The sequence below is a fragment of the Aquila chrysaetos genome, chromosome 19 (genome assembly GCF_900496995.4).
Source record: "Aquila chrysaetos chrysaetos chromosome 19, bAquChr1.4, whole genome shotgun sequence".
Taxonomy (NCBI): Eukaryota; Metazoa; Chordata; class Aves; order Accipitriformes; family Accipitridae; genus Aquila; species Aquila chrysaetos.
In genome coordinates, this window is record NC_044022.1 from 4330708 (window position 1) to 4351325 (window position 20618).

The window sequence follows — 20618 nt, forward strand, 5'->3', positions numbered from 1 at the left end:
AGTGGATGGATCCTATGATGCAACTACTGGTTGTGCAGCTTCTGTTGACAACAAGGATTTCGTTTTTATGACTGTGGGACCCCCTTTGAGGATTGAGGACTGCTGGGAAGGGATGGGATCCACCTCACCAAATGGGACAAAAGTGGGCCAGTAGGCTGGCCAGCCATAACTTCAACATGGGAACGATGCGGGAGGGAGTTGGCAAACCTCCATCAAGTGAGGAAGTGCTTGTCCAGGTTGGCAAGGAAAGGATTCGGTGTGATGTGGACAGGAGAGACTTCATAATCAACAAAACAGGGCTGAAGGGGGTGAACCTCAAGAGTATGCACACAGGTGAGGGAGTGCCTATGGGAGAACTTTATGGTGGAAGCTGTCGTACCCCTTCTGGGAAATCAGCATGACTGGGTGCCTCTCTGAAGCGCCGGTACACTAAAGCACATGGCATTGGGAACAAACGGGAGAAATTAAGAAGTCCGTGTGCCATTGTAGGGCTACATTCTCATTGGGATCATGAGTCGCGGTGGAATAGCTCACTGCTGTGGATGCTGCCTGATACAGGCTTTACGGGAAGGATAAGCTGGGAAGGCAAAGTGGGGAATTCCCTTGATTTGAGGGAACACATGGTGCTCTGCCTTGGATGGATGAGGAGCCAGCTGAGAGCTTATGGGTCAGGATAAGTGGGCAGACAAACAAGGGTGACATTGTTGTGGATGTCTGCTGTAGACCACCTGATCAGGAAGAAGAAGTAGTTGAGGCTTTCTTGAGGCAACTGGAGGAAGCCTCGTGTTTGCAGGCCGATGAGGACACGGGAGACTTCAACCACCCCAATATCTGCTGGAAGGGCAACACACTAAGGCACAAGCAATCCAGGAGGTCTCTGGAGTACACTCATGGTAGCTTTCTGATGCAGGTGATTGAAGACACAACAAGGGGAGACAATCTGCTGGACCTCAGAATCACAAACAAGGAAGAAATGGCCAGGGATGTGAAGGCTGGGGCCGCCTTGGCTGCGGTGACCATGAGATAGTGGAGTTCAGGATCCTGAGAGGAGGGAGCATGGCAAAGAGCAGCACCACAACCCTGGATTCAGGAGAGCAGACTTTGACCTCTTCTGATTGCTGCTTGGAAGAATCCCACGCGATATGGTCCTGGCAAGAAGAAAGGTCCAGGAGAGCTGGTAGATTTTCAGGGATCACCTCCTGCAAGCTCAAGAACGGTCCCTGCCCAGACGCAGGACATCAAACAAAGGCAGCAGGAGGCCTGCATGGATGAACAAGGAGGTCCTGACAAAACTCAAACACAAAAAAGCACACAAGGGTGGAAGCAGAGTCAAGTAACCCTAGGAATAACCTAAGGACACTGTTGGAGTGTGCAGGGATGGGGTTAGGAAAGCCAAAGCCCACCTGGAGTTGAATCTGGTGAGGGACATGAAGAGCAACATGAAGGGCTTCTACTGCTAGAAAATGTGGGCCTGCTGCTGAATGGGGAAAGGGGACCTGGTGATACAGGACATAGGGAAGGCTTAGGTAGTGAGGACAAGAAGGTGACTGGGAGAAGTCGCTATGTTTTTATGAAGGGCAATCCATGCTTAACCAACTCGATAGCCTTCTATGATGAGATGACTGGCTTGGTGGATGAGGGAATAGCAGTGGATGCTGTTTATCTCAACTTTAGCAAGGCTTTTGACACTACCTCCCTTGACATCTGCATAAGCAAAAGTATGAAGTATGGGCTAGACATGTGGACAGTGAGGTGGATGGAAAACTGGCTGAACTGCCAGGCTCAAAGTGTGGTGATCGGTGGCACGAGGTCAAGCTGGAGGCCAAGCACTAGTGGAGTACCCCGGGGCCAATAATGGGTCCAATACTGTTTAACATCTTCATTAATGACCTGGATGATGGGACAGGCGGCACCCTCAGCAAGTTTGCAGAGGAGGAGGGAAGGAGGGGTTGATGCACCACTTGCCTGTGTCGCCGTTCAGGGGGACCTCAGCTGGCTGGAGAACTGGGATGACAGCAATCTCATCAAGTTCATTGAAGGGAAAAGTCCTGCCCCTTGGAAGGAATAACCCCACGCACCAGTACACACTGGGAGCTGACTGGGCTGACAAGCAGCTTTGCAGAGAGGAACCAGGGCTCCTGGTGGACAAGCTGACTGTGAGCCAGCAATATGCCCTTGTGGTAAAGCAGGCCAACAGCCTCCTCAGCCGCGTTAGAAAGCGTGTCACTAGCAGGTCAAGGAAGGTGATCCTTCCCATCTGTGCAGCACTGGGGAGATGCATCTGGAGTGCTATGGCCAGTTCTGGGCTCCCCCATGCAAGAGAGACATGGATGTACCTGAGTGAGTCCCTTGAAGACGATTAAGTGACTGGGGCAACTGACATATGAGGAAAGGCTCGGAGAGCTATGGTTGTTGACCCTTGAGAAAAGAAGGCTCAGGGAAGATCTTATCAGTGTGTTTAAATACCTGATGTTGGGAGAGGGTAAAGAAGATGGAGCCAGGCTCTTCTCAGTGGTGCCCAGTGACAGGACCAGAGTCAATGAGCATGAACTGAAATACTTCTTTACTGCGAGGGTGACTGAACAACAGAAGAATTCTGGTTGTGAAGTCTCTGTCCTTGGAGATACTCAAAACCTGACTAGACACAGTCCCGGTCAACCTGCTGTGGCTGACCCTGCTTGAGCAGGGGCCTTGGCCTAGGCGAACTCCAGAGGTCCCTTCCAACCCCAACCATGCTGTGATTCTGTGAGATTTGTTTAAATCTCCAGCATTAAGTGCAGTTATTTTCAAGTATTCCATCACTTCACACCTCAGTAGAGGAAATTTGGCCTTCAAGCCCAACAGCACGTTGAACCTTTACCAAACTTGTGAGGCTAGAGTTTCAGGAGAGCTTTAACAACCTAACAAGCCAACGAAGTACAAAATGTGCCATGCAAGTCAGATGTTTCTACAGCAACAACCATATGATCAAACGTTTCTCAAACAAAACCATTTGCTGTCAGGACAGACTGGAGCCAAGTCAGTATGATTCAAGTTTTTAGAGTCAATTTTGTAAAATGTCAGAAGGAGTTACTTAGTGCCACCCAGTGTTGGCAGCTAGAAAAAGAAGGTTAAATATGGTTACAACTGGGTGTAGCCTAGTGAAACAGGAAAAAAAAATCCCTGCTCTTGCTTTCTGTATCAGGGGTGAGTAATTCCACAGAAGCTGTGCAGCACTGAGGTCCAGGAGATAGCTGTCTTGCAGCCAAAATGCAGCTTAGCTGCCTTGTTAAAAAAAAAAAAAAATCTTCCACCGTTTATATTCATTTTTCAAAGCAGGTAATCGGTTTGAGATGTAGATGGCCTCTTTTGTTACAAGACTCACTCCTCTAGTCTGACATCAGTCTAGAAAGAAATTTGTGCTGACTTTTGCGGTTAGATGTTCAGGAATTTAGCTGAGAAACAACTATATGAGAGGTGTCTGTTTCCTAGGATGAGTACAGGTAAAACATTACCTCTTTCCCCCTTTTTCTCAGATGCTGCATATGACCTGCCTTTTCCTTGAAGTCTTTTAAATTTTAAAGGATCTCACATTTATCAGACGTGGAAATAAATACTCTCCCAGTTATGATCTTTGGATGACTGAATAATTGCATTTACACTTTTGTCCTTCAAAGGACTTTATAAAGCCAGGTAAGTGTCATGGTCCCATCCAACAGACATGGAAAGGGAGGTGCTGAGCAGGCACTGTCCTCCCCATCGCAGCAGAGAGCCGGGTCCTGGCCAGGGGGGATGGAGGGGATCCGGAGCCCAGCACCCAAGTGGGAAAGAGAGGGAGGGGAAAGCAAGGCACTGAGATGCCTCGAACCCACCAGACGTTGGGGGCTGAGGGGATCCCAGGGTTGTAGTTTCACCTGTAGTGGCCATGGCAGAGAAATCCTCCTTCTAGCATTTTGTGCTCCTTTACTCTGCCCCGACGTAGTCTCGTTGCCCAGAGAAAAAAAGACAACAGCGGTTTCAGTGGTTCTCTGCTGGTTCTTTATTTCAGCCCCTAGAAGCCAGAGGGCCAAGGAGAGACTGGCGCAGGAGTTTATCTCAGAACGATACAACAAAAAAACAACAGCAAAGTGAAGGGTGGCTGCCCCCTGAAGCAACCTCACCTCCATGAGGTGCCACGCTGGTTATCCGTGTTTCTGGGTGGGAGGGGTCCCTATGGGCATTTTTACTTTTTTCTCCCACCCATGGAGCCATCTCCCAGTCACGCAGCCGATCCCTTGGATTTGTGCCAGCCGACAACAAGCTTCCTTTCTCACTTACCTTTCACCGAGCGCTGGGAAACGCGCCAGGCGGTGCGGCCGCAGGTCACGTGCCGAAAAATCCTCTTCTGGGGCCAACACACTCAGGATGGTTTTTTTTCTTTTCTTGCCACTCCGTTGAGGTTCCTGGAGGACCTGGGAGCTGGGCTGGCTCTGCTGGCTCCCATAGGAAGACCTCCACGGTCATTAATTACATCTGCATGTCTCACTAGGCCCCCCCATGTCCTAGGTGCTATGAGATTCCCAGTCCTCCTCCCACAGAGCTCACAGTTTAAAACCCAAGGTGGAAAATCACTAATGCCTGTGACGACTGCTCAGCCCATGCCTCAGGAATTCATCAAAAAGAGGATTTTCCCAAAGAGGGGCCACAGGACACAGTGAGCACAGAAAGAGTTGGGTGGAGGAAGGAGACCAGACAAATACAGCATTCATGGGAAAAAAAAAAAAAATATCCATGTGTATCCCTCTATTTAGGAAGGTTTACAAAGTAGGTTTACAATGAGAGACAGTCCCTGCTGCAGAGGTTTTACGGTCCCAGCGATCAGGATGAAATAGCAGGAAGGGGGAAGACAGACGCCGGAGACCTGGGAGTCCCTGCGTTACAGAGCAACTCTGCTCGGTTTGCAGGTCCGAGGCATTTTTAAGCCTATAAATAAACTGGGGACGTTAATGATGCCATTAATCTCCACTGGCTGCTGTCCCAGCTATTTTCAGTGGCGAGGTTACCTTGCCTCTCCCAGCAAAAGTAGGTCTCGAGGGTCGGGTCGGGCGAGCGGCGGGGACGGATGCTGCGTGCCCCGGGGCTGGGGACCACCACCCTCGGCGGGAGGACCGCACCGGGAGGAGACGTCCCAAGCGCCAGCCCTCCTGGCTCCCAGCCTGGAGGGAAACACAAGAAAACACGAGAAAACACTCGTCAGGTAATCAACGACGGGAAAAAGCAGAGTGCTGCTGGCTGCAGAGGGGAAGAGCGTGACCGGTCCTGCCTGCAGTCCGCGGGGCGGAGGAGCGTTCTTCATCTCCTGCAAGTCCCGATGGAGACCCTCTGCTCCCCCTGGGAGCCTGCTGCCCCACTTCTGCCTTTCCAAGGACAGAAAGTGGCAGGGCTCGGACCTACAAGGGGGGACAGGCCAGGGGGTCCCAGCGTGCCAGCCCAAGGCAGGGATTGGGCTGGATTGCAGGTCCCTGGGGAGAACAAGGTCTGTCCTGAGAGAGCTTCCCACCCATCGCTCACACCGATGGTCGGTGCCTCCCTTGTAGGCAGAGAGAGAAAAGTTCCCTTTCCTTTCCACCCAGGGGGAGCAGGAATGTCATAAACTCAGACCGTAAAAGGTGCTTTTCCTCCTTCCCACAAACACCAGGAAAAAAAAAAGGGGGGGGGAGGGCGGTGGATGCACGTTGCCTTTCCGTTCTTGTACGAAGCTGATCTGAGGTAGGTCAATATACAGGCGTCCCAACACAACCTTGCCTTGTCACGTATGGTGTGACAGAAGAAAAGCTCTGTCTCTGCTCTTCACTGCCCTCACTGTGGCAGCCTGTGAGGAGAGCAACCCCAGGAGCACATCTGCCTGAGGGAGGAGAGCGGCCCAACATCTGCTCGCAGTGCTCGCGCTGCACCCAGAGCTGGTTTGGCTGCAGACGGTGTGATCCCGAGCTTCATCTTACAGGTCTACCGTGCTTTTGTTTGTTTTATTATTTCTGTTACAATATGCCAGGAAAAATGAATTCCTAAGAGAAAATGAAGTTCACACTTACTGGAAATAGGTGCCTTTGAAAACCACTTTGAAAACACTGCTTTCCTTTGACCTGCCCGCTCAGATATCCAAGGCGGTCAGATACTACCACATGTGGTTAGAGAAATGAATGTTCCTGTACCATCAGATAATAATGCCGGCCAACCTTTTCTTTTATCTTCTGCAATGAGCTCAAGAAGTTGAGACAGTCTCAAAGTAATATCACAAAGGAGTTGTTCACACTCTGGTCCCAGGTGACATTTGGCTTCTGTAGCTATTAGCACTTACTCTCCTGAAGCATCCAGTGGCATAGACTCAGTTTCCCTATCTTCTCAGAAAGCACCTGCTGTTTTTTGTTCTTAGTGTTGTTTCCCAAATTTTTAATACCTGTAGCGGTCTGGATGCCACTTCCTTATAACATATCAACTAGAAAAAATTAAGAGAAATTTGGATGTTTTTCTTACCTTAACAATGACACTTTGGGGCCAATGTCAGCAATTCTTTGTGGGAGGGCCAGCCCTCTTGACCTGGCTTGCAGCTCACAAACAATGCAACATGTTCTCCCTCAGGCACTACTATGAAATGCATTTAACTTACCTGGGTTTTGCTGTTTCGCCTCAATTATATCCGCTGGACAATCTGAAAGCACTGTTAATGCTACCGCTTCCATGCTGCAACTGCTGTCTACCCTCTTTTAGGGGTCACGCAGAACACGACCATCTGAAGGTCTCTGGAGGCCTGGGTGGCATGTGCGTGGCATAAGGAGGCAAGGTTTGGTGCCGCGTGTAGCCACTTTGGCAAACAGAGACGTAACTGGATCCCGCACCGTGCGGTGTACCCGTGAAGGGGACCTACGGACTCACACGCTGATGGCAAGATCTGAGACACCAACCCCAGCGATATCCTACTACGCAATGGAGACGAAGTTTCTTTCCCACCTTAACGAGCCTACGTAGAGTTAAGCCGGTTTTGCAACGCTTTCGCAAAGGCTCCTTTCTGGTCCCTGCTGCCTGCAAGTGGCACTTTGGGGAGCCTTCATCCCCACCGCTCACCCGTGATGCTGCCCTTTTGGACGTGCTGATGCCGTGCAGCGGGGAGCAGGCACTGCAACGAACCTTTGGCTCCACGGAGGTGTCTGGTAGTCCCATCTCCAGCAGCTTTGGCAGACTCGGTGCAGTTATTATTAACTCGTAATTGCTACTTGCGGACTTTGCAGGGTGGTTGCCAGGATGGGCGTTTTCTTTATCAATGGAATTTCATCAGTTGGGTTTGCTTGCCATGCATTAGTTTGTCACATGTAGAGATACAGCCATCTAAATCCTGTTGGTATAAACTGGAGCAACCTCAATCTCGGTAGGGACGTGGGGAAGAATGCCCCTCAAGATCCCAGTTTTACTCCTGGTATTCTGTGTCTGGAGAAGCAGCATGTCCAATAAGAAACCAGCTTGCAATTGCAATCTGGCACAAGAGGCGCAGAGATACTCTAGACAGACTTAACATTCACCTTGACAAAGTAATCAACTTGTCAAGCAAAGGAAGTCATCGTGGCCAGAATGGTGATGGAAGGTAACTAATACTCTCCATCTGCAACATCAGGCAATTAAGGATTTAAAATATTACAAGAGAGGAGAACTGAAATGCTAGAGAAGAAAACATATATACAGAAGTGGAGACATTAGCAGCACGTAAGGGCCAGAAAAATGGAAAAGAAATGCCAGAAATGTTTCATATTGGCCCCAAATGAATAACAGCCTCAAATGAAGTGGTTAAGGTTTGTTGCATATGGTAAAAATACAGGCTAAGCCAAGCAAACGGTCTCAGGCTAGTAGCACAGAAGAAATTATCTCCCTGGAGCAAAAAAGGCATCTGTTTGTTTATCTCGGTTATGAAAATGTCCTTGTCAGATGTTAGCAGTGCTGAGCTCTCTCTAGGCAGGTCACTTACCCCTTCCCAGCTCCAGAAGAGACCCGTAAACCAATTCACGATGCATCTACCCATCCCAAGCGGTCATCCCCGCTCCCCCCAGGGGTGCTGAGCTCCCCGAGCGGTCTCAGACTGCACAACCCTCCCCATGCCCAGAAAATCCTGCTACAGAAAACCGTGGCTGCTAGTAGGAGTGACACTGGAAGAGATCGCTGTGCTCCCCTGAAGCCTCACCTGCACAGCATCACTCTGCAGGGACGGGGTTATGTAAAAAAGTGCCTTTAATGGCAACACCAGCTCAAATAATTCCTTCCTGCTGACCCCGCTGCTCGCTCACCCCGGGGCACGGCTCCTGCCTGCACAGCCCTTCCCGGCTCCAGGAGGGGAGTGCTGAGGACCAGGGCCCGGAACGGCCCAGTCTTAAATAAAATCCAGCGAAAACTTGTTGCTGCTTGGAAAAAAACACCAAACAAAGAAAAAAACCCAACTCGGGGAGTTCCCCGCTCAGCACGCTGATGAAGAGGTGACGCACTGCGGCTCAGAGTTAGGAGGGAGCAGCTAGAGCAGGGATGGGCGTTGCTGCCAAAGGTTAGCCTCAAACTACGGCCAGTGTTTCCACATTTCCAAAAGGAGGGAGAGCAGGGAGACAGTGTTTCGGACAGGCAATAGCTGGAGCAAAGTGGGAGAGCTGAGCCCTGCAGCAAGGCTTAAGCGAACCAACGCACGCAACCGCTGACTGACAGCACTGGCATCTCCAGGAAGGCTTGAGGACTCACACCTGACCTGCACGTTTTGGAGACCAACAAAAGCAGTGATTCATCAGATCGGTCGCAGAAATGTGAAATACTCTCTTATTAACGTGGACAATTTGCCTGGGAAAACGGGTCCTGGTGCCTTTCCTCCAGGAGTCTTGGCTACACAGCAGTGGGAGCCCGTTGTTGCCTTCTGTAGGACCAGGATGATGCTGTGCTGGCCAGGCGAGAAAATGAAGTTGCTCTCCTGGTCCTAAGTGAGCGCTGAACAGACTACAGGATTCGAGAACACTGGAAATGACCACAGCTATATAAACCTGGCATTTCAGTGTGCCCCTGAAGCAGCAGAGCCTCTTACTGCTGCTGGTCTGAACGGACTGCTTTAGCTGGTTTGGGTTTCTCGGTGTCCTGGAGGAGACATTAGACGGTTGTGAGATTCAGTCTCTAATTAGGTCCCTGTAGTGGCGAGATTGCTTCCTTTATAATCACTCAGTGGGAACTGGTACTTTATACTCTGTACTCAAATTTTTATTTCTTTCACCCTTGTTTTCTCTCCAAAGCCCGGAGTCTCCCAGTCCACTGGATGACAGCTGCAAAAGCCTTTGACATTCACTTTAAGGACTTCTTTTCAGCTGCTTCACATTTCCTTTTGACAAGCTCTTCCAGTGATATTTACTGCAACTAATGAATTAACTCACAGCTGGACCACTTGCTAGTCTTTTCAATCCAGGGCTGTTTTAAATCTTGATTAGCTGGTTTGATTTTTACATCTCATAGAACTGCTAAGTCCAAGTTGTCCTGCTGCACACCATGGTTGGGAGATGGTTCCCGGTTACGCAGAGCAGCAGCCACGGGCAGTACACAGGCACGAGGCATTCCGGGGATACTCCACCTCTCCAACAGGTAGCAAACCAGCGTATTATCCAGAGGAAGTAGTTCAGTTCACAGGGAAAGTCATGTGGATAGCTGGAAAAGAAGGAGTCTTACTAATTAAAGCGCATGTGAAAAATGATGCAATGCAACATGCGCCACATTTCACAAGCATCTTGCACAAGTGATATTACAGAAATGCACCTTCCTCCACACTTTTGCAGATCCTCTTTTCTGTTTCTAGCTTCTGAGCACATCCTTAGCAATGAACAGCAGCCCAGAGCTTCAAATTAGGATCCTTATTTGAGCTCCTACATAAAATTAGTCTGATTTGTATAGATTCTGCCCTCTCAAGTCCCAAGATACTTATAGGGTCTGCAGGTGTTCAGCTGTTGCGACGGTCAAGTCATTTTTATTTTGGCAACTAACGGTGGGTTTAGGCACCCGATTTTCAGCGATTTGACTTCCAGTTCTAAAATTTTGGCCCGAAGGTAAGCAGAAAACTGGAATTTGTAGCCCAAAGCCTGGGAACACACTACTCATGCGGTTGCCTAAGTTCAGGCTGAAATGTCAACGCACGTGGAGGCTCTTCGCTCATCAGAAGACTTACAACAAAACAGGAAGTTATTAATATCAGAGCCTGAACTGTCTTGAGAGTCAAACAATATCAAACTGAAGGTGTCTCCCCTTTTTCCTGTTTATCTCTTGCTATTTTAGAAGCCAGGGGAGACGAAGCGTCAGAGAGTTCTCAATTTGGTGCTACAAGGCAGTGAAATCAAACGGGCAGACTGTACATCATCACGGTAAATATATGGCATCTCTCTCTTCAAGACTTCAAAGTACTTTTAAACAAATAGGCAACCTATTTTGAAATGATGGGGTGGAACACGACAACATAATGCAGTGCAACGGCATGCAGGAATTTAGACAAAGTGAGCAATAAATGAAACTACAGGGGAGGGTAATAGGCTGGCTTGGTATAATTATCTTAGGAAAACACTGGAACCAAAGAACTTTCTCCTGAGAAAGTGTCATTTGATTTTTAATTAACACAGGTCATTAGGACTACAGTTCCATGTCGTGTCTGCGTGATGGTTTATCAAAGCAGGATCAAATTACTGGCAGGGTCCTAGGAGGAAGCTCTAGGGTAAAGGAAAAATGCTGTACATGCCAGCTTACCACTACGTGGTATAAAAATGAGCAAAACTTGCTGGACTCATGGCCCGGTCTCATCACATCAGCGCAGCACACGCCAGAGAGCACTTAGCCCTCTGTTTTCACTGTTGCCAAACACAGTATTTTCTTTCAAACAAGGACAATTTGAAAAATCACCTTTTCTAAAAGGAAACGGGACACAGTCCCTCCTTGAAAGGTGAGACCGAGCGGCAAACCCTGCGCTGAGAGCAGCCAGCGAGGGCAGAAACAGAGAGCCAACCTGTGGGGACGCAGGTTTTTCGGGTGCTGGAGCTCTTCTGTGTTTCATCAGCCACCGTGGAGGTGACAGGGCCAGGGACCTGCCTTCCCGGCCCCGAAATTCTCACAGCATGTCACAGAAGACCCATGTTGGTCCCAGAAAAACTGGCAGTGGACAGGAAATTAAAGGCAAACCCCAAGATTATTTATTTGTTTTGACTTAAAATTGGGCACGTGATACTTCCTAGTGTAACTTAGCTTTTCTTTAAAAAACAAAACACAAAATGCTGAACACTGGCAGTAGATGTATCAGCTCCCTTGGAAAGGTTTCCATTCTTCTGGGGAAGCACGAGATGTGAGGACTCATTCGTCGGGCTCTTCCAGAGTTATTTGGAGGTTTGGGCCTGTTTCTTTTTTCCCATCCTATATTGCAGAGCCACTGACAGCCATGTGAAATAAATTCCTAGAAGCAAATCACTCCCACGGAGCCCTATGCCTCTCAATTTACGCCAGAAAAACACTGTTTGTACCTGCAGAAGATAAAAAAACAATAGAGGTTCTTCTTCTTTTCTGTCCTTGGTAAGGCTTCAGCTGCAAATGCAAGGCAAGAGTCACACTGTTTTCTTTCCACCCAGGTTGCAGATGTCAAACAAAAAGATGACGGATTTCACTGCTGCCTCAAGGAAATCTGCTGTAAATGACTTGCAGGGTCTGGCACCTCTGACGAGATTTGTTACCTGCGGCATTGATGTAAGCAGCAGCAGACACAGTTATCAGCTGTCCCCCAAAACGGCATTTTTTCTTCTGCTTGGGCCGCTTTGGGGGGTGTTGAGTAAAGAGGGGTACAGCAAGCAGCTGGCAGGCTTCTAGCCGGGCACTTTTGTGATCATTGCCACAGTCCTTACCAGACTCTTTCCTCATCCCAAGCTTCATCCCTACAAGGGAAGAAAAATCCTGTTCTCCCTTAACAAGAGGGCAGAGGAGCACAGGATGACAAAACTGCTGGCCCCACCGGCTGGCAGATGCAGTTTCGTATCGCAGCTGAGCCGATCTAACAGCTTCTCGCTGTAGAGGAGGACCGGCTCTGGTCCTGTGCTCCCACTCCTGCCTTTGCTGGCTCCTACCCTGAGGACACTGTTTCAGGGATCTAAACCAAAGAAAACTAACTCTGTAAACCAAGTCAGCCTCCTGAGTCCCATGCTGATATCTTAGCTGCTAGACCTCCAAGTCGGGAAAGGAAAAAAAAGGTAAGGAGAGGGCAGAGACAGCACTTTTAAAGGCATGAATCCACAGTGATCCCATACTGGGTTTTTTTTCCCCCTTTCTCTCCCCATCTATCGCTCCAGCAAGCTCCTGTTTCCCGCTGCAGCGCTTCTCGGAGGCCGAGCCGCTGCCCAGCTCCTTGCTCAGCGCACACCAGCCCGTCCCGCACGCAGCCGGCATGGCGCGGACGGAAAGAACAACCACTCGCCTCAGCCTTACCGGGGTGCAGGAGCTGGGAAGCACTCCCCACTCCTGCAGTACACCCTGCGGCCAGTCCCGGCCAGCCGCTGCTTGCTGCGAAGGGTCCGTAAATCCCGGGATTTACCTGCCCGCACGGTTCTAGCAGGTATCCCAGCGATGGGTGGCTCCCGCCTGAGCTCATGGAGGAGGAGGAGGAGGAGGAGGAGGAAGGGAGGAAGAACAGCTTCAGATGACGTGGAATTAGGCAAGACGAAAGAGTGGTTACTAGGAAAAGAAAATGAATAACATAAAAATAGATATGAATAGTTTTCATGTTTTAAGCAAGAAATGCGAGAGAGGTGAAACAAAGCAGAGTGAAGGGTAAGCGTTCTGCACAGAGATTTACAGCAGAACATCAGTTCCCTGCGTAGCTCGGGTCAAACATTGCTCTGCATTTGAAAGTCAGGTACATTGAGCGCTCTGAAGGATCCCCTTTGCTGTCCAAGGCATACAGTCAAAAGGCAAAGCAGAGTGAATCTCTTCGGGGCCTGATATGGCTCGCTCTCACACCATACCTGAATGCCTCACAGGCTTTCAAGTATTAATCTCGTACGCCTCGGGGCTGTGGAAGTGCTGTTCTTCCTTGGAGAATGAGGGGCAAAAGGCAGAGGAGATGGGAGCAGCTTACCCGAGGGAGTCACTGGCAAGGCAGAAACCTGGACACAGATCATCTAAGTGCCAAGCTAACACCTGAACTTCCAGACACACCCTCTTCTCCCCCAAAACGTGAGAAAAGAAGAAACAAAACCAAAGCCATACCACAGTGGTTTAAGTCGTTTGAGAGTCCTGGCTGCAACCTCCCACACAGCAATCACCGCACAATCCTGGCTGGTTTCACTACTACCATCTCACCTTTCCCCTCTCAGGTTTTCTGTTGCATCTTGACATAAATTGGGAGCTGCCTGAGGCAGAGGCTCTTTAACCTTCCCCATTACTTTGCATGTGGCGTGCAGTATCATGGGGTATCTCGCAGGTTCTGACTCTGAGTTGAGTTTTTGACTCGGAGAGCCAAATTATTTAACGCCACTTGTGTCTGCCTTGTGAAGCCTTTTCATCCCTGCGAGCAGCTACGAGAAGCAATATGTGGGAGCGAGAGCCATCCGTGCACACCACTCAGGTTTTACCATCTCTGCTCATGCTGAGATTTTTGGTATTAGGGAGATTATTTAGGTGGCAGGCAACAGCTCTTGAGGGTGACAAGAAGCTGGCTAGTGAGTCAAAACAAGCCTAAAAGACCTGTACATGGCAGAGATTGCTTTATAGGAATGAGGCCCTGCAAATGAATTGTTTGTGAAAACTTTGATACCCAAACTGCTGTTGCTGCAAAGAATTCATGCAACAGAGATGTGAGTATGCGTTCCTGCTGCACTACTGACTATTCCTGTGTATCTCCTCTTTCCCTGCCCTTCGAGGCTTTGCTCTGAATATAGTGATGTATACTGTTCCTGGGGAGTCTTGGGAGAGAATCTAGAGGGTAAAGATTTGCTTCAAAGCAGATCTTCAAACATCTGTTTTTACTTATGGCACAAATATTTAGCACACTACAGCACATAGCTGCCGGTAGCTTCAAGGCAAACGCAAATGCTAAGAGGTATTAAACACTCATAAACATAAACAAGATAGCCTGGAGTAGCTTATCAGTTAGGTGGTAATGGGTGGGGAAAGGGTCGTTGTATATTTAAGGCCCAATCTTTTTCCCACTGATTTTTTTTTCCGTGTTAGTAACGGGCCAGGGAGAGGAAAACTCTCGTGCGTTTTAGCCCAGCAATATTGCTCAGATCAGCGTCAATCCTGACTCGCTCCTGCAGCGGCTCCTGCTTGCTGCGGCATCAGGGCGCGAGGGCAGTCTCTGGCCAGCCACCCTCCGAGTCGGGAGAGGAAAGAGACAACTGGTAATTTCTGGCAGCTCCATTTCTGACAGCAGTGCCACCTACTACAGCAGGTTACTCCTTCAGCAGAACGGAGATTTCGGCCGAAGGGTAAGGGGTAACCTCCCTGGCAGCAGAAGCCTTGCTAGTCGGCCATACAGGAACATCACAGGGAGCCTCTGGCCTCAGAAGACCATTCGGTTGGAAAACAGATGAGCAGATGAAGACATTATCACCTGCCGTTGCTTGATACCACTCTACCACCAAAGGCTAGAGTGGAGCTGAGACACTGGAAGGAGGACACTTGTACCATTGTCCAAGGGACAGGTATCACGATTAAGCTGGTAGAGTTGGTGGTGTTTTAGTCCCCCACACTCCTTCTAGGAAAACGAGGAGATCATTTGGCTGGTTAAAGTCCCCGAATCATCTCCTGTTAGGATCAGACAACCACCAGTTCTGGTGCAAAGAGGAGACAGAAACATGGGGCAGAAGCCGTAAGGACATGAGGCATGGCAGCAGTGCTGGTCTTGATGGGCATAAACCATTATGGACAACATCTCAATATCTCTAGTTCACAGTCTTCTGTCTAGTCTAACCCCACCTCCTTGGAGGTTTCAACTAAAATGCCATTTGGAGCAGCTCTGTCCTGGACATACGGTGTCTTCTGCCAACTCTGCTGCGGGGACAGTAATCTTTGCCAGCCGAGCAGTCATAAACAGCTGGGTGGGTCACCTCTTCAGTCACCTCACCGTCATTTGCTACAGCTCATTTGTCAGAGCCCTAAATCACAACACAAACACTAAAAATCAGCCCGAAATGGATATGCCTAGACCACAAACCCTGCAAATTCTCCGAAAACATGCAGTCTAGCCCAATAAATAGTGCCTTACCCAGGAGAGCTAATTTTGGTTCTCCAAGCAAAACAGTGTCAACAAGAAATGCACTTTTACACCGATATTTTTGGCAGTATGGAAACATCCCTGTATATCACAAGGTACTTACTACATGGGCAGAAGTTTCCAATGTAGGACCGTGTTCACTTCTGCGTTTCTGGAGGTGAAGAGGGCTTTTCAGTCATGTTGAGCTAATGCGACTGAGCCAACAGGAATTAAAGCTATGCCCTTTTCTGCCTGTTGAGACATGGTGAAAGAAAGCAGCCACCTTAAATCAAAGGGTCCAGATTCAGGGAGGTGCTCCAGCCAGAAATCAGAAGACAGTTTACAGATACTTTGATAACTTGAGCTTTTATCATTCCACAGGCCCCCGAGATCAGTTGGTGAGGGCTGAGTTTCCTCATATGGTATTTGAAGGCAAAGTCAATCTACATTTGCTTCCCAACAGGCAAGCCCAGGCAGCTACGGCGTGTTATAAAAAGAGGAGATTAAATGCAAGTTTTGCAGTGCTACTGTCTGAAAAGATACGATCGGTTCTATCATTAGGAGCTTATGAGTTAGGATTTTAAATCTGATGTAGGCAGCTTTGAAGCACCAGTTTTGTCAAGAACATCCCATGCTTTGTCCTATCTTGAAAACTGAATTGTTTAGCTATTAAAAGAGATTAATGTAATCTCTCTGTCTATGAAATTGGATTTTGAAACTGCTTGCTCACTGTACTATCTCCAGCGTAGTGTATGAAACCTCTGCTCCTGTTCACGTCGCTACAAATTGCGGGTCACACCTTGTTTGAGCCCAGCGCGTACTGGCATTGCCAACAGGACAAAGTGCCTGGCAGGCTGCAGGAGGAGGAGGAGGAGGAGGAGGCACACGGTCGGCAGGGCAGGGGACGCTGTTGTTGCCCGGAGGCCACCAGTGACGTACCGTGTTGCTTTGGACCCCTCGGTGCGAGTAAGCCCGGTAAAAGGGACGCTGAGGTGGTCAGGGCAGAGCGGACGAGCTCGGAGCAGAGGTTGAGGGAGATGGTTGGGTTTAGTCCGGAGATGGGGAGGTGGAGAGGTGATCCAACGGGAGCCTGTTCCAAATCTCCTCGATGGGAGCTACGGGACTGACAGAGCCCAACGCCTCCTGTGAGCAGAAGATGGAAAAATGAGGGGCAACAAGCCCAGGCTGGAGCTTAGGAGATGAGAAGGGACATCAGGGGAGAACATCTCCCAGGGAGGGGGTCTCTCCATCCTGGGGGGCTTTCAAGACTTGGCTAGACAACGCCAAGGCTGACCTGACCTAGTGCGACAGTCCTGTGCTAAGAGGGAGCCTGGATGAGCTTGGGCCTTCAGGGGACCCTTCCAACCAACATTTCCGTGTTTCTGTGCTTTTCCTAGTGACGGAGATGAATGCTGTTCAGCTCCGTGGATCCGTGTCCTTTTATGCTAGCTAAGGATCTGATCCTGCAGTCTGAAAATCCTGAAACAGCGTTTAGAAAACATTTCAGAAAATTGGTTTAGAAACCTTCTTTCTTCTGCTCACACATTCAGCTGCGGTCTGCTGCAGAAAGCTCTGGAAACAAATTGTCTCAAACATCTGGCTTAAAAAAAATTAAAAGCAAGCGCAGGATTTTTCTCAGCTGTGAACCACCATCTCCGTGGTGGTGGCTTGCAGATGCAAGCTCTCAGTCACCCGGGGTCGGAAAGCAAGACTAGGCAGTCCCGCACATTTGCGGCAGTACCCGTTCTCAGGGCAATCCCACATCTTGCGTGGGGCCACGGTGGCCACAATTTTGAACTTTGCAAGGTCAATTTGGGCTCCAGGAAGACAAACACGGGAGATGTGCATGTGCACAAGCTGAAGTCCCATGCTTCTACCTAGAGCAAGAGGATCCCTTTAACTTCAAGGGGAGAATTAACTGCGAGGACCAGCTTGTAACAAAAGCTAAAGTGGACAAGCTGGGCAAAAAGCAGCAGAGAGTCAAGCAAAGGACCTCTGACAGTTGTATCACTACATTGTCCCACGGCACAAAGATTCTCCTGTTCCTCCTGTAGGACGGAATGTGCCATCAGAGGTGGGGATGACCACCCACCCCATCCTATTTATGGACTCCTTGCAAGGTATGTAATGGGATCCTCGAAACAGCGTCTCTGAGCTCCACGCTGAGGAGGACGCTGGGACACAAGTGAGAAGTACGAAGAAGACTCTGCTGGCCCTACACCTGCCTTGGGAAACCAGGGAGCTCAAAAAAGCTGCCTTTGCAACCTGGGAAACCAAAGCTGAGGCTGGTTCTAGTGAACCGCGGGCAGCAAGGAAAGGCAAAGCAGCTCTGCTGAGCGCTGCGTGCTTCGCCTCCTGCTCCTCCACCACGTGTTTTTCTTTTCTTGGCGTACTCCCCCACCTTTCTAAGGAGGGTAGTTTAAAATGGGTGTCATTATCCATGCATAGAGGGGGGAAAAAAGCAAGCAAGGTTTCCTTTGCTGGTTTAATAAGCTGGCAGCTTTCAAGAAACTCACAGTCAAGGTTAAGAAATCTGAGCCCCTCCATGTTGCCTCCCCCTCTCACGGCCAGCAGCAGCACGTTGTGCTCCCCTCCAACCCACCCTCCGCCTCGGAAACTGGCTTGTGGGCCCGTGAACATGGTCTAGCCATGAATACTGACAGCCCAGTTGCTTCACCCAGAGGTAAATGGTAGAAGAAAAGAATACTGACAGTCCAGTTGCTTCACCCAGAGGTAAATGGTAGAAGGAAAGATATCCCGGGGCGGGAGGCAATCACTGCAGGGACTTCTGCTTGTCATCAGCCAACCTAGACCATGCCTCCTTGCAGCAGCTTCTGTTCACTTGAGGTTCCTGGCTACAATGACTTTATTACTGCTTCCACCATGGTGTAGCCATGCACACCGCTCCATGGGCACTTCAGCAGGCTCCTCTTCTGCTAACAGACGGATCGTGAAGCGTCCTCTTGTTGTCTGAAGCAATTGTTCTCTTTGGCTCCTTGGTATCCTTAGCCAGAGATTAGCAGCTCCACGCACCAAACTTTGTAATGTTTGCTAGCCCCTTGCATCCTCTGGATGTCCCCTGCCAAATTCTCCTCTCCTGGGAAAAGGAGACCTGTTTGCAGAGTAAACTCATCATGGCAGCACTGGCTTGAGCTTCTGACAAGCCATCCTTCTGCAGTACTGCGGTCTTAGAGCGGATAGTGGGTAAAAATAAAAGCATAGGGTTTTAAAATGGCTATTCATCCCTTTTTGCAGCAGCTAAAAATTGAATTTGTTTTCTGTCTTTCCCAGAAGTATCCTTGCAGTGGCCTGAGAAGCACCCTGGCAGTAGCAAGGTTGTTGTTAATGACTGATTGCTCCAGGGCAGTGGAGGATTTGGTGCTCTTGATACGGGGAAGAGAGCAGCGGAGGAAGAAGTCAAATGAGTGGGTGCCTGTGTTTGGTTATGCTTCTGCTGATGCATCTGGCAGACGCTGCAGAAATGGCTAGATGACTAATGGAAGTGTTTGTATAATATGGAGAGCCCCACACCTCAAAGCACCACAGGCACAGACCATGTCACCACCAGTAGCAAACTGCCTGACACTGGTGGAAGAGACAAAGAACTAGCGCCTGTGTCCTCTGCTTTCAGGAAAAAAAAAAAAAAAAAAAAAAAAAAAAAAATCTTTTGTATTTTCTCTTTCTTTTGGACTTTGAACAGTTTTAGAGACTGTTTATACACAACTTGTTTTGTCCGGTTGGATGCATCTGGGTTACTTGTTCTGTCTGTCTGTTCTCTCCGGTTTCAAGCACTTCTCGACTAATTGCTGTTTCCTTGACCAAAAGCTATACTTCTGCCTTCTGAATTCCATATGGAATCGACAGCACGCGCACACACAGCCCCAATAAGACCCTCAATACCCCCCCGGGGCTCTGAGATGCCCTCAAGGCCAGATCCAAACCTCAAAACGAAGACATGGCACAAGAGTGCTGCCTCAGGGCTTCTCTCCACCCGAGACCGCGCTGGCAGCCTGCACGCCTGCGCGACCCTTCTCCCCCCAAACGATATTCAGCCCGTGACGACTTGCTCCCGGCAGCTCCGTTTGTTCCCCTCGCGTGGCAATCGGCAGCCCCACAACCTCTGCTCGCCGTCCCAGGCACGCCGACGGCGCAGCTCTTCGCAGCAGCGGTGTTGCGGTAGGTATGCCGGTCCCAATTAAAACAGACTGGACGGAGACAAAAGGGATGGCGAAGGCGGCATCGGGGAAGGATGAGGTGGAACAGCTGCAGCTCCCCCGGGGCTGCACCAGCACCAAATACGGCACCTCGCTGGAATGTGCTGCGATTAGAAAGCCCACCTGCATGTGCTACGTTTTCGGCTGGCAGGGACGCTGGCACGAGGGCTGGGGGGAGCTGCTACACATAGTGGGTTGTGTGCGTGCTTTGGAGCCGGAGGAGTACCCAGTCAGTCCTGGGAAATGACAACATTTTGTACGTACACGCAGCTTTACACGGTCTTACTGGTATCTGAACTTCTGCTACTGCTTAAAAGACAGCTCGGTCCTGACGTACCTACGGAGAAGATCTCGGGTATTGTTTTTTAAAGCAGTGAATAGGTCAGAATGCAATGCTACTAGCAAAAAGCCCAAGTGAGCACGATAAGTTACATCTGGCTCTGCCTGCTCCCGGTGCCACGATCCTGCCCATATCCATCCATTTTTTCTTACAGTTAACTCCTTTGGAGCATGTGTGGTTTGTTCCTTGTTCAGAGCCCAATGCAGCATGATCCTGGTTATGAGTATTGGCTCTTGGGGACTGTAGCAGTGACATTAATGAAGTTAGTAGAATCCCTGTGACAAAATACCTGGTTATATTTTTAACCAAAGCCATCCACATATCTACAGAATTATTCGTTAATGCTGCTCTCTCCTTCACTAGCGTAGCGTAACTAGGATATAATGATAGATTTGTATCGATAAGGCTTCTAGACTGAAGCGTTAAATTGTATTTGCCATCAGCAATGTGATCTTAAATGTATGAACTGAAAACTCATTAGCCACCAACCAACAATATTGTCTAAGCACCAGAAAACATGGAAAAGTTCTTGACTCTGACCCAGTAGGGCTGCCACTTAGATATTTTTGAAATTTAATTAAGCAAATGTCATCATTCCTAACACAAACCATCTTGCGGTGAGCATGCTTTTGAATGCTCAGAGCAAAGCAGAAAGGAGCACTGGAACCCTGAGGAGTTAGGAATTATTCCCATATTAGGTACTATTTCCACAATGAGCTGCGTTCCCAGTTTATCCATTTTCATTATGCCAATTTATTGCATATTATGTACTAGGGATGTGTGTTTAGATTAAAACCTCATTTCTGTAGGTGCTACACGACCAAGTCAT

At 49.2% G+C, this 20618-nt stretch overlaps 1 long non-coding RNA gene across 1 annotated transcript; it reads left to right on the plus strand.

Annotated features, from left to right (window-relative positions):
• Nucleotides 1-5100: 5100 nt before the first annotated feature.
• On the plus strand, nt 5101-18055 carry LOC121232461. The gene is made up of 3 exons (XR_005930919.1): nt 5101-5215; nt 16633-17918; nt 17969-18055. It is a non-coding gene; the product is annotated as an uncharacterized LOC121232461 (long non-coding RNA).
• The last annotated feature ends 2563 nt before the right edge of the window (nt 18056-20618 follow it).